The sequence below is a fragment of the Athene cunicularia genome, assembly GCF_003259725.1.
Source record: "Athene cunicularia isolate RWA chromosome 3 unlocalized genomic scaffold, athCun1 chr3_part1, whole genome shotgun sequence".
In the NCBI taxonomy this organism is placed as follows: Eukaryota; Metazoa; Chordata; class Aves; order Strigiformes; family Strigidae; genus Athene; species Athene cunicularia.
The window spans coordinates 82,263,066-82,278,496 of NW_020799097.1; positions in this window are offsets into that span (position 1 = coordinate 82,263,066).

Genomic DNA, 15,431 nt, shown 5'->3' on the forward strand with positions numbered 1-15,431 from the left:
CCACAACTCAAATGCACTTCTGGTTGAGCTGCTATGGGTGATGCTCAATTTAAAAAGCCTTGCTGTGGCAAAATATTCTACTGAATAAACTTTGTTTTCACTAATGTAATCTGCCATAAAAAATATAGACAATTGTTTTTCACAGTGCACTTTTCTTTCAGACAGACAGTTCCTCAAACTGTTCAGTAAATTGTAACAACTCCCCCCTATCCTCAAAGTTGTGAAAAGCTAATAACTTATCTGCATATCCCACTTTCCCCAGAATAACAGAGAAAGAAATACGAAAACTATGTCTTCTAAAGGAAGACGTATGTAACCCGGTGTAATTTTACATGGGTAAAAAAAAAAGCTATGACTAAAATCTCAAGTCCATAATTTTTATTTTTTGCCTATTTTCCTCCTAAAAACTATAGCATTCCTTTAAGAATATTCTTCTATGAGCTAGTTTTACAAGTTTCCTAACTTGTAGGAACACAATTCATAACTTAGAGAAATCTAACAAATATAAGCACACTTACAAAGTCCTCTCCGATCTCATTTTCTGAGAATACAACTGACCAAATATTCCTGTATAGTCAGTAGCAAATTACAAGAAAAATTATCATTTCTCTTTTTTATCCCTCTCCACAACAGCATTCATCTTCCAGAGTTGTTCTTTACCTAAATGAAAGAGTTCAGTATTTAAGTTTTATGTTTGTGAAAGGAGGTTTGGGGAAAAAAAATAAATATAATCAATATGGCAATTATCCAAAGCAGAGATACAAGCTTTTCCTGTTCAATTAAGTTCTACTATTTGAAAACCCTTTGAAGAATTTTGCATCAGAAAATACCCATAGCAAACCAAGAGTGCAATCATTAAAAGTAACACAGATACTAAGAGAAGAGAAATAACCAGGTGAAGATAAGTTGAAAAGATTTGTCAAATGCTACATAACTACAAATAGTTTTAACGTATTTTAGATGCGTACTACGTAGAAAGTAAAAGTGCCACTGTAGCACTATAGGAAGTAAGAACAAGATACAAGCAGGTAGCATTCAACTATATGACCTTTCAAAAATTAAGGAATTAAAAGACCTAAACTACTCGTTTCATACCTTTTATCCAATTTAGCTACCCAGAATGCTTCAGTTTCTTTGGCTACTCATCGCTGCACCTGTTTCCAAAACATCCTCAGCCAGCTTAGCCTGTGACTAATGGCAGCCATTTCCAGGGAGTGGCTATTTAAGGAAAGATCCTTGCTCTGCTTCCACAAAGCTCTTCAACATATTGAAGAACAGAAAGTAAAATTTTTGAAGTTGCACAGGTGATATAAGACTCTATTCACTCCTTTCAAGTGTGCTGAAGTTATTCTGTAAAGCCCAGGGTTTTTTCTTAAAAGACTTTAAGCCTCTTATACTAAAACCTTCATTTTTTTAGCCTCTTTTCAAAAAGTAACATTTAGGATTACTAAAGTGAAAGAGAAAAAGTCTAAGTTTTACTTGATAGTCTTCTGCATGTCAACAATTCTACTGGCACTTCCCACATGAAACCTTGTTCTGTTCTCAACAGTTCAACAAGAGGCATCCCAAGAGGGACTCAGTACCCAACACAACACAGCATTTGCACAATGCCTATCAATATAATATCAGTGCCTCTGTCAAATCAGCAGGTTACAGTATCAACTACATATGTCAATGAAATGCTAATTAATAATATTTTTATGATCAACATTTTTTCCGTAAGCCTAAGAAGATAATTGAAGAGAAATTCTGAAATCCACAGCTTAAAGAATAAATCTAATCTTCCAATACTACCATATGACTAAGCAGCCCACTGTAATATCTGCTTTCATGGAAATATTGTGCATCACCAGTGCAAAAAGCAGAATATCCAGATAGAGTTCACACTGACCCTTCTACGCACTTGATGTGTGCCCACATGCTCATTCGTGTACTTGGCTGGAGAGTTGTTTCGGTGAGCACAAAAGCTGTATTAAGAGAAACTGTCAGACAAAAGAAAAGATGCTGGAGTTCCTTTAAGACTAAGTAGTTTTCCTGTAAACACAGGGTAGTCCCATTTACAGATGGCATTCAAGTATCACCGTGTATTTTTTTCTTCCCAAATTTAATTCTGAGCTACAGCAACAAGATGTTCTGGGGCTATATCTGCATATGCCTGGAATCCAGCACCTGAAGTTTACAATTTTCTTTTTTTTTTAAATATGTATATATTTCTATGAAGATCGTTAAAGCTGATTTGCTTCCTCAAAATTCCAACTAAGTGAATACAACATACACAACTACAGAAACTTGATCAGGCCAGCTTAAGTATCATGAATGAATTTTATTCCACATAATAGATGCTATGTTTGATATTTATTGTCACACCATAATTAAGATTTTATTACACCATTTCAAATGTTCAATTAAGTGCTACTGCACAACAAGTTATTCCAGTCAGAAACAGGTAGGATTGTTCTCTATTTTAATGAAAAATAGAGTAAGTATAATTTTACTGAACTGAAATCAGAGCTACTGAAGAGATAGAAATAAAAACATTCCACTTGTTTAAAGCTGACCTACCGCCACTTGAATTGCTATCTAGATGCTACCGATGCCACGTACATTACCAGTGAAAAAAGCCTGTCATAGCAGGACATACACCTATCTATCACTGATATATGATTATTATGCTGACATTAAATGAGAGTTTTTCTCACTATGTTGAATGTAACAAAAGCAACTCATTCACTTTACTTGCCTCTAAAAAGGTAAATCACCCTACACTAGTAAGTGTACATATAAATATATACTCTGTATTATCTGAGAAAAGTCAATGTATGAAATAAAGAGATTTATTTTAATACAGTGAAATACGTTTAACTTATCAATACAAACATTTTGGCTAGCATCAGGCAAAGTAAACTGGAATCAGAATATTAGCTCAACAGCCAAAGAATTACAAACAAAGAAAAACTGAATTACTGCAGATAGACATCTAATATACGTAATAATACTTTCTGGAACTTAATGTTAAAATTATTTCAGGGAAGACAACTAAAACAGACCAGTAGAATACACCTGAAGTGTGACTGCAGGTTCCAGCTCATGTATCCAATACTGTCCATCATCAGGTGACATCTTTTGTAATACTTGATTTTTAGGAATGTAAAATCTGTACTAGTAATCTGTAAGTAAAGGAATGAATCCAAGATTTTAGATTGTCCAACATTGCAGGCAAATAGGCACGAAATTCCACGAAGAAGACAATGACACTGCACAGCTACCCAAATCATGTCCTGTGGGTAAGCATATGTGGATTGTCATAAAGTTCTGGAAGAGCACCTCAGAATAAACCTGCATTCACAAAATGGAAATGATTTAACATTGAGTTATTGTCTCCATTTTTGTGTCTGTTCCAGACAGCAAGGTACTGGTACATATCACACTCTTAATTTTTAAACTATAGTGCAGTTTTACTTATGCTGAAGTACTTCACTATCTCCCTCGATGCACACATCTAGCATGGCAACCTTCTAAAGAAATTAAAATGGAAATTTATAAAATTATTGCTGTTTTCAAAATGCTTTTATATTTATGGGAATGCAAAGATTAAGAATTATATATATTTTATTTCTAAGTTTAGTCATGTAATTTGAGGTAACATTCATTTAATATTAGAGCAACGTCTATCTTTCAATAAGGAGTGCAGCAAAAGAAGTTAAAACTTGAAAACACACATTCCATTAGAAATTCCTGAATGCTGAAATGCTGGTATAACATGTACTCATTTCCAAAATTTCTCAATCCCTTATTATTTCTCCGAGGAAAAGAAGTTACATTAGCCTAAGTGTCACAGTATTAACAAAAAGATTAAGCTAAAACTCTTTCACTTAAAACACTCACACAGGATATTGGAAAGTCTGTCTTCCACCATTATGTATTAATTTAAAGCATTCTTTGTGATCTTAGAAGAATGCATTCTACATGTACCTTTAAGAAAACATGAAGTGGACTATTTTAAATATACAAATAAAAGATTTAGCACTTGCAATCTGCTGTTGAGAGGAGAGCTGAAAATGTGAAGGGAAAAAAAATTATCACAGTGGATCAGGTTGCCCTGCCACAAACTGAAACACTTTTTTCAGATCAGAAGAGAATGTGAAAAAAACAAACAAAATTACTCCCTATTGCATTATTTATTACCATCTGAAACCCTGCATCGGATACACTTGGTTCTGAATTTTGCTGAAGTCAAATCCCACTTCCCTGCCCTTGGAAGGACAGTGTAAACAATGAACAAAAGTAAGTTAGAAGGGCATCAAAGAGGGAAAAGGGAAAGGATCCCAGACAAAAGGTCAATGAGAATGCCAGTTCTTGGAAAGGAAGATAATGCAAAAACTGGGATGACAGTTGTTAAGTTTCTGGTAATAATGAGAAACTGTTATACACCTTACTACCATCTGCAACTGGCACTAACTCCTTACTGTCACTGGGTCTCTAGTAATCTACCCATAAATATGTGGGTCTTCTTAACATACAAAGAATCAAAAGCTTGACTTCTATTCTCTTCAATTTCCTTATCAGAGTGATGTATTTTCTCCCCAAATTATCATTTCTGATTGTTTTACTTTGGAATAAAGGTAGCACAATTGCTTAATTCTTCCATCCATTGGTAAAAATACTTAGGATAATACATTCTGCCAAAAATACTTATGTTAATACATTCTGTGAACAGGTATTAGTTACACGAAGACTGCCACCTTTACAGGATAGAAATGTAATATTTATAAGTATTTTTCTGTAGAAAACTATAATATCAACTGCTTCTATAGTTTGGATGGGGAAGACATTATTATTAATGGTATTCTTTCTAAGTATTAAATAAGAACTCGGGGGAGGCAGGGAAGCAAAGCTTATGTTGGCCTCCTTAAAAAATACTTAAAGTACTCTATGGTCCAGTTCCATCTCTTTTTTAAAACATCTCCATCTTTTGAACTTGAAATTAATGCTTATCATACAAAAAAAAAAAAAAGTCAGGCATAGCACCAATTCAATTTAATCTTTTCACTTAACACCTAGAAAACATGGACTTCAAACCTATAGAAAAGCGCAGGGTTCTAGTTAGTAAGCAAGCCTAGAAAAACCTCTACGGCAATTTCACATGTAGACAGTTTACAAAATGTTTAGCCTAATGACTGCAAGCTGCTAACTTGGCAGAGGGATAGGGAAGAACGTGTGTTCACAAGCAGTTTAAACTAATTCAAATCAGTCTCAGTACACTTCTGCTTTTCTCTCCTTCCTTCCTCTGCCTCAACGGTAGGCATCAGCCAGGTCAGGGACTGGCTGCAACTGAAGAGTATATCTCTCTCTCTCTCTCTCTCTCTCTATATATATATATATATATATGATTGTTGTTAATTTCAGTTAGATCTGGTCCACTCTGGGACCACACAAAAGGACTGCTGGCTCAAAAAACAAGAATAAACAGCCAGGACTGGAAGGAGACAAGACGGCATTCTTCCATGACCATACAAGTTTGACAAACTGCTTATGAAACCAAATCCTTTGCTGTAGGTTGCTGGGGAAGAAACCAACAGATTAAACAATGCGAAGAACAGCAAACTCACTCTTCTGCCCAAGAAGTGTTATTCACCAGGTAGCCCAACCTGGGCCACTGCTCTGCAACACAGCTCTATAGATGTTGCATTCACACTTAGCTGAAATGACAACTGATGAATGCTGTCTCTAAATAGCATACTCCTTAAGGCGGTCTGCAGATGTCACCAAAGACTATGTAATTTGGGAGTTCTGGGTGCTTAATGATCTTTTCTTTGGTATACTGACTACCCTCTTTGCTCCAGAGCACAAAGAAGCTCAAACACAGTAGTAATGCTAGCAAGTAACTCCAGGTTAACTGGAGACGACTACTGCTTTTGCTCACAGGAAGGAAAATGCCTTCTCACAGTTAGGTACTACAATGTTTCTGCTTAGCTCATAAGAAAAATCTTCACAGTGCTCCCCACAGGTTCAGGAAACCTCAAAACAGAATACTCCACATTAAATTAACATCCACTCACTCAGGAAGTCACTGTCACACAGTGGTCGCACATAACGCAGGCAGGTCACCTCAGTCCTAGTTTTCTACAGGTAACTCAGCAACACCCTCCACCACCCTGCTCTGACAGTATCACAGCTGCCTTTCCAGAGCTTGCTTACAAACACTTCTTGCTAAACAGGTCATGACTGCTTTACATGCTGCCTTCCAAGCCAAAAAAAAAAAAAAAAAAAGCACAACAGCGCTTTATCAAATTTCGTCCCTGGTTCAAACTAATCTTTGGAAGGAAAATAGATGTCTTGTCAGGTATAGAATATCAAAGTGGCTTCCTGTCTTTTCCATACTTGAATTCCCTGAGATATTCTCTCATCTGGTCACTCCATGTTAATGACAACAACAAAAAAAACCCAAACAAAAAACCCCAAACCACCCAGATTTATGACTTTCCACCAAAACCTTTTAAAATAATTATTCTGATGCTTATTAAATCACTAATGTTTGGTTCATCCATAGGGCTAAACACTTTTCCTTAGTTCCGTAGATGCCTTTTGATATCTGAGTGTCTTTAAAAAGCCATTCCATGCACACACAAGCAAACATCCAGTGAGGGATAGTAAGCACAGTAACCGGACAACACTGGAAGTGTTAAATAGGAAAGGCAGAAAATAAGTATTTCTTACTGAAACACATCAACTAAAAAGCGACCAGCCATATAAGTCTTGACTTACCGACATTTCTCAACTGTGATCTGAATCATATTTAAGGCAAAACCAGTTCAAGATCCACATTTATTCAGATTTGTACATTTCTGTAAAAACAGCTAAAGTGTCTATTATAGTAAGTAGAACTGCAGAGAACATAATACTGCATTTCACAACACATTAACTACTTTCAAGTAAATATGAAGTGATAAATAATCTAGCATTTGGATGCCTCTGTATAACATTAGGGTGCCAAGTAAATTTAAGCTCTATTTTTTTCTATAAAACATGTTCCCTTTCTCAGATGAGCAAATCTCAAGCTCTCTTTATTTTTATTCTTCAACCTATTATAAAAGCATGTATTTCTAAGGAAAATCTGTAGGGTTTAAACAAAAATTTGAAACCAATTTGCAACAACAATATCAATTCCACCTTTCTCAAAGTTAGCCCTGTTTTTTCAGTTCACATGACCAGTGAAGCACTCAGATTATTTGACAATTGTAAAGCTTAATGCCTCAAAACCACTGCATTTTGTTTTGAAAGACTTCTCAACTACAATGCAGAATTTATTTGAAAACACACACACAGTGTGTATCACAGCATGCTTCTGCACTACATGTATACTAGTTTCAGATTACAAAGTGAACTGAATAACCACCTAAAAGTTTTCTAGTGAAGATATGCATATTCATCACTCTATTAATATTTTTCTTAAGACAGTATCCTGATACAATAGCCTGTGTCTACAACACAGTCTACAACAATGCTGTGAGAGTGTTGATCCAAAAATCCTTCAACTTTGAAGACAGTCATACAGGCAACTTAACTTTTCTATTGCTCATAGTTTATTACAACTTCAGTCTTCTCAGTCTAGCACAGCCTTTTTCCACTAGGTGGTCTAATTAACTTTGAGTCCTTATCAACATACTCAACTACTGAGTTCAGTATCAACATACTAAACGTTCAGATTTAAGTTCAAGACTTCCATGTTGTTTAGTCTCTGTAAAATATACTAAGATTGGCATTTCAAAAGTGCAAATAACCAACTTCAAAATAACATAGATTATTCCAACATGACTTGTAATTGCTTGGTGCAAGTGGTGTTTGCTTTCCTTTCTACATAATTATGCAAACATGAGGCAGTCAATAACTGCCTCTGATCACTTGTTCAAACTGAAACATCAGAATTTTAAAATATCGTCTTTCATAATGCAAAAACAAACGACAGGGTAAAACCACCTCTTAAGACTTACCTGTTCTCCTACCTCCAGTACAAAAACTAGTGGTAATCTTCCTTTATAAATCTCCATTTCTGCTGTAATTCAAATAGTTAACCAGAAAGTGAAAGGTCACTGCATTCCACGACTGGTTTCCAGCCTGCACAAGAGCAACAGGACTTTCAGCTGACTTGTGGTCGAAGTTGGAAATGAGTGACTGAAAAGTTTACTAGATATTTCACTTTTGTCCTCTGCTATACTGGCAGAGAATACGAGCAACAGACTGACTGGCTTTAAGGGAAAGCAGTTACAGCATCAGTGTGCACCAGTGATCTCTGTGGATAGCTAGAGAAGTCACTAGGAAAGACTACTGAAACAAAAATGTAAATTCAGGATGAATCAAAAGCAAAACAAAACAAAAATCCACCATAAACTGTACACAGTTTCCTTAATTTGTTAGCATGGCATCTTTGAGCAAGCACTCGGGGGACATCTAGGACTACCAAACAGAAATATTTACAACCATTAAATATTAGATATTTTGCAGACTGAAAAACATTAACATGCAAATAGCATCAAAACATTTAAAAAAAAACACACTTCAGATCATTTATTTCATAGTGCACTGCTTTAGCTTCTGGGACATCCACTATTTTTATCTCCAAGTCAGCAGTGAACTTTTTAACCACAGTGGGTATATTACCCTCATTCACATATTTAAATATCAAGCAAATGCCGCTATATTATTAAAAATCTCAGGAGCATTTACAATAGTTGTTAGTACAAATCATTGGTGAAAACAGAGCTTGTGTTTATTTCTTTCTTTAAAAGCAGAAACTCTGCTTTCCTGGAGTTTATTTCCAGACTTTGGGGAAAAAATAAAAACAAAATATAATAATGTTTTTATACATACCACTACCTACTTAGTAGGCAGTAATCTGATGGCACGCAATTAGTTTCCAAATAATCAGATTCTACATGCTTCTGAAGCATACTCAACGCAAAAAGATCTTATGCAGAAGGTGCTTAAGTTAAACAAAAAACCCAAGCTTCACTACAACATGCGATTTGTCCTAGCCATTATCCATACAATTGTATTAACTCCTATCAGAGGTTATTCAACACAGGAAAAAGCCTGATTTAGTAGAACATCAAAATAATGAGCACAATTATGTTAAGACTTGAATATTTCTTGTGAGATTTCAAGATATTTCAAGACTGCCTTCAAGTGGTCTTTGCAGTCCACGGGAGGACTACTTCACAGGCTAAAGTTACTAGTTCACACAAGGAACTTTATTTACTTGGATTGGATTAAGTTGGATTATTGCGGGGAGAACAATTACACCAACAGCTTTAGAGGTAGCAATCTCTTAGCAGACAGCACACCTCTCTTGTCTCACAGGGTTCTGAAATCTAACTTCTATCAATACGACTTGGTGCTCTTCCTAAATATACTTCACTGTGTTTTACAAAGAACAATAAACATTCTCTCCATACTACACAGATAGGAAAATCTAGTGAATAAAGCTAAATGAGTTGTTTGAGTTCATCCACAGAGACAAAGATACCGAGACAAGGAATCCAGTTCTAATGCTCTATGCACCAGAATACATAACCCTCTGCACCTGAAAGAATGACCAAGGCATAAATCAAAACAGAGGCCTCGATCGTGCAGTCGGCAGCAAGTCTGCAGTCAGCAGACTCAAAGTAAGACTAGGCCTTAAAGCATTAAATCCTCTACATGCTGAAGTGTCCTTGAGGCATACTCTTTCAATAACTTACAAAATAAATGCACACAAACATACAGTCATACTTAAACAGTATCCTGATCAATCAATGTTACATTGTAGTGATACAAACAGAGAGCTAGTAATTCTCTTAAACACTCTCCCTTACTGCTTCTTATTGGACTACTTTATATCCTTGTAAACTTAGAAAATAAATTACAAATTTAAGCCAGGCAGAAAGTCTAATGCACTGTGTTACTCCTAAAATCTTAAAAAACAGTCTTGGTTAGACTGTTGAATCTTAGAAATTTCTGTTGAGCTACAATTCTGTTAAAAGTTTCACTGTAATAACTAAAGCTTTAATGTAATGACTTACAGATTAACCTCACTTAACATTACAGGGCACAGTAAATAAAGTACTGGGGAGTTATCTCAAATATATGCAAGTTTAACAACACACACACACACACACACAAATTGCAAAAAGTGCAGACTTAAACTTGGCTTTTGAACACTGGCAGAATTAATCCAGATTTTAAAAAAGAAATAAAAGTGCAACAGTAGAACAAACCTGATCAAAGAATAAGTAAACTGGGATTTTTTTTAAAAAAAATGTATGGCTCTGTTAACAGATTTCTGTGTCTGATACTTCAAATTAAAACATTTGCTGTACATTCAATTCAGCCTGAAGTGGGTCTCTATTACTATTTTACAGAACACTTTGCATTCCACTTGTGATCCGACTTCCTCATCCTCCCAACTGTCTATCTACATATTTATACAGCTCTATCCACAGAATCTGAACGTAATCTCTATGGTAACTGTAAGATTTGTTTACATGGAAAAAGAATATTAGAAATGTATGTAAATTTAACTGTCATATAAGTAAGTGTTTTTCATTCTGGAGGAAAAAAAGCTCCCTATACTGCCTCCTATTCTCTTGCTTCCATCTCCTGCATCTCCAACAGGCAACGAGCCACATTTGGAAAGCTCTGTATCGTACTATTTCAACAGCCTGTTGTTGTAAATTCACAAATAGTTTACTTTTAATGAGAAAGACATGCGAAGTATTTTAGATCTTAACACTTGTTAAAGAGACATCATAGGGAGAGCAATTAAAAGATGATTTTTTTTAAAGATACTGTCATTAAGTCACCAAATAAAAAAAACCCCACATGCTAAACCTTTAACAGCTACACAAAAAGACTTAGTTTGCTACTCAGTAACTCAGGTCAATCTAGAAATTAAAACAGTCCATATCATTTACCATTTCCAGCAATGAATATAGCACCAGCTACACATTTTACATAATGCTCATTCACAGACAGCAGGAACAACTCTGATAGTGCAAGACCCCACATACAGACTGCTCTTTTTATTAATAAATAGCAAAGAGATCATGTATCACAGGTTTGTAACAATTTCTTTTTTATAAGATTTACAGTATTTTGAAATGAGATTTACTGCAGCCCTGTAGGACTGGGAGCTGAATTACATGGGGGTCATAATAACATAAATGGCAGTTTGAGCAAGGCATATCAGCAACATGATAAAAAAACCTAACAAACCCAGTTGTTAAGAACTACTTCTAGGTACACAGAGATCTTTGCCACACACAGACGAAATCATTCTATTCCACTGATATGATTTTTTTTCTATAAAACTTGCATAATATATTGAAAATAAGTAGTCTAGAAAGGCCTAAGAGGAGAAAAATCAGTGACAATGAGGTATGTGATTACTACACGGCACTGAGAAGAAAAGTAGAACCTGTTTGAAAATCTTTCTGCACCTTACAGCAATCATTTCACTGCAGAGAATCTCTTACATGCACTCTCCGTGATCATAGCAAGATTATTCATTCAGCAAAACTCCTATTAACAAATAGAAAGTAAGTAAATCTACCATTTACTCTCTATTCAAGTAAACGCAGCATTTTCCCTGCAACGCTACTTTCTCGCAGGGTGACTGTCCCCTGCTCCTCCATGAAGCAAGCTCAGCCCAGGCAGCCATGTCCTTATTCTCCTACGAACAATGTTTCTGAAGGAGAACAAGCCCCACTCAGCGAACTTACGGGCTCCCCCAGCGTAACGCGGCAGAGCAAAGCCTGCCCCACCGTCAGCAAATGAGCTAAGGTACCAAAACACAGCAGTGGGGGCGAAGCAGCAGGCTTCGCCCCGTTCCCTTCCCTCCCCGGCGATCGGAGCCCGGCTGCCGGCAGCGCAGATCAGAAAATGGGGGTGGACGGCGCGTAGGGGGAGCGAGGAGCCCTCGGCTCTCGGTCTCGCTTTATCTAAAATGGCGCTGGCGAGGCTGGGCTGCTCGCCTCGGAGCTGTGGAAGCAGCTAGGGAGGCTCTGCCGCCTCCGTCGCGTTCACATCTCTTAAGTTGAGCTCTGGAAAATGAATTAGCTTTCCTTTGGTTTGACCCTGGCGTCTTGGGCGGGGGTTAGCTACCAACAAGTTGGGCACAAAATGGCAATTTTAATCTGAAAAGCGATTCAGGAGTAGTCATGGTTTCTACCTGCTCGTTTTCTGTCTTCAGGTCAGCCTGCAGCTTAAAAACCCTCCCTGCCTGTGACCTGTCACAAGCATAGTGCAAGGAGTTTGACAGCCCAGGTGGTGGTGTCTGGCTTCTGTAGCGTTCGTGCTCCGTTGTATCTGGAAATCCTATTAAAATCGAAGCACAATTCCATCAATAGTGTGTTATTCCTGTTCTGGCGTTAGTGTTGAAATTGGAGCTGTGGAAAGCTGCTTGTTTACTTAGCTGCATCTGCGGGGAAAGTGCGTGACTATCCTTAGACTTGTGGGAAGTTGCCTACCCTTAAGCTGAATACAAGGTTTTGTTCGATATCAGCCTAGGAAGGATTCTAAAGAGGACTTGGCTAATTAGAATGAGAATGTGGACTAAGGTGACAAGCATCCTGCCCAAATTACATTTGGATTGAGGGCCTTGATAGCCTTTTTGAAACAATACACATTCAGAACAGTTTCTGTGTATTCCTTCTGAAACTCACTTTCTCACTCTTACATCCCCCTATCTGGGGCTTTCTTTTTCACTGGTTACAATGAAACCACTGTCTCCACGGTCTAAATCCTGTGATGGAGCAGATTTAGGAACTTTCTGGATGGCTTCTGTGCGCTTATGGCTCTCTGCTCCTATGGTGGATCTCCTTTATTTTCTGTGAAACTGTACCGTGGTTGGAGCCACTGTGAGAACATTGCTTTTTAAAAATACCATCTGTATATTTAACCCGGACAATTTCAATGATCGTATTCCCCTAATTTGGAGGAGGGGGAGAATATTCTGCAGAATGGGTTGGAAGGGATGGGGTGAGAAGCCGTTTTACAAAGTTCCAAAGTGAAGATTTTTCTTGATGTGTAACCTAGAATTAATATTATTTGCATCCTCTCTAGAAAGCTCCTAGGTGCAGATCACAGCCTCAAGTGTAGTTTTAGAGTAGTTCTGGTTGATGGAAGCCTGTGTCACCATCTTAATCTAGTGTCTTGTGTATTTTCAAAGAGATCGAGAGGTTTGTTGCAGTCTGAAACAATTCGGGGGGGGCTCTCTGTGATTGCATGGCCTGTGCCCATAACAGCTGTTCTGTGTGCTTATGTGGGGATACTGAGAAATAACTGGAAAAATAACTTAGTCATGCATAAATTGAAATGTGTGCACTGGTTTGAAAGGCGAAATGGCCTTAACTGCTTTAATCCTTGTATGTGTAATCAATTCTTGCACTTTCACTGACAAAAGGCTTTGCATTCCCTTTCATTTACTGCTTAACTCCTGGCAGCTCTACTTTTTATTAGGAGGTGCTGACTGAGATCTTCCCTCTAAATGTCTTTGCTGAGAAGACTTTCTGCAACAGTGTAACTTCCGTAGTAAATTGGTCAGTCATCTAGGCAGGAAACCCTCAATATCAAGCATTTCCCAAGCGTGTCAAAGAGGAGTAATACTACAAGTCTCATGTTGTATTCTTGGTTACAGGCCTTTATAAGCAACATCATTTACATATTTCTTTAAGTGTCCCTTTCTTTGTGTAAGTTTGGGGGAGCTTGTGCTCACTGTTCTGGTTTTGGTGAGTGTGTTAGATATGTAGTTGTCTGAACAATCATCAGACTGTTTCTCTTTTCCTTAGTGGAGGTTACCTATCACTTCATTTAAAGGTAGCATAGCAGTCTAGAAAAGTTGAACTCTGTAGTGATTTAAGCTAAGTTACCATTCACTCTTTGTCTTACTTTTTTGCTTCCCTTTTATCTAAAAAAAAAATAAAAATCTTGGCACTTCTAGGAGAAGTGCACACCTAATTTTCTGGTGATAAGCAAAGCAGCATTTCAGGTGGGCTCCTATTAGTTTTGTGCCAAAAGATGCAAATATTTAGTTTGATGCTGTGTCATACTAGTGAATTTCAAGTTAGTTGGGGATTCTGATATTGACAGTGTCCTACAGACAGGCAAGAAACATCCTAATTACCTGAGGGGAGAGGAAGAACTTAATATTAACTTTTAAGCAGTAACTTTTACATAGAAGCAATTCCAACCCTAACATCTCTTCCTAGCTATGTTGGATAGCTAGGCGTTTTCAATTCTAAACCATCTGTGTGGCTTTTTGACAAATAATAGTCACAGGAGAGCTGCTAAGTTGATAGCATGTCCTTATATCCATCTCTACCAGCTGCTTTCTTAACACATCTGGAGGTGGACTGTGATAATCTTTTTGATTTCACTTCCTCAGCAAAGTCCTTTGAGACTTACGCTTGATATGTAAAGGTACAGTTTGACGGTTGACTCTCAGTGGCAGTACTGGCTTAAAAGCAGTTCCTATCCCTTCAGTTCTACCCACAAGCTGAAAACAAACCAGGGAGTCAAGGGTGTCAAATCTGATTTAGATTACTGTGTGGCCTGTCAGCTAGTTCTGCTGGCACACCGTGAGATAGGATGGAAAGGCTGTATTCCTTATTGTGGCATTGCTGCTAAGAAACTATGCAAAGGTTTCCCAAAAGGGAAAGTCTTATGAATGTTTTGTTGGCAACTGAGTTTGCTTAAATAGCCTTCCCTGCCCCTGAAGTGCTGATCCATTTGGTTAACATACACAGTGAAACGAATAAAGGAATTGATCCACACCTAAGATTGGAAACTAGTTATTAATGCAGATCGGTTTCCAAGTCTGGACTGCTACAAATACTTAAGGGTGTGGTGAAAATGGGAGTAGACAGGAACTGACTGAGCTATACTGAAAGGGGAAGAAGGGTCACGATGAATGAAGACAAATACCAGTGTGTCCAGGTAGCTCAAGTGGAAGCAGTAATCTTAATGCTGATCTTTTGCGTTTTTGATGGGAAAGTATTGCTGGATTATTTTGGGCAAGTGTGGAACAGTTTATTCCACTCACGTTAAACACTCCTCTTAGTGTACCTACATTAAAAACGATTCAATCCATACTTATATAAATTATCCATAAAAATAATTATTTTAAAGTCATATTTATAACTATTCAGTTTCTCCAGGGGCAAAAAGTACATCATTTCTAGCTAAGTACACAGCTAAGTAGCTGAGAAATGATGCTGAAGTAGCATGAGACTTTATGCTACTGCTGCAGTTCCTGTCTTAAAATGACATTAGAAGAATTGTTTTGAGCTGCTGCATCTGCAGTGCAGTAAGGAGGGCTAGAGGTGAAAGGACAGAAAATCTATTCTAGAAAACAGTCTGAAAAAAAATCCAGATATAGATGACCAAAGGTATGTGAA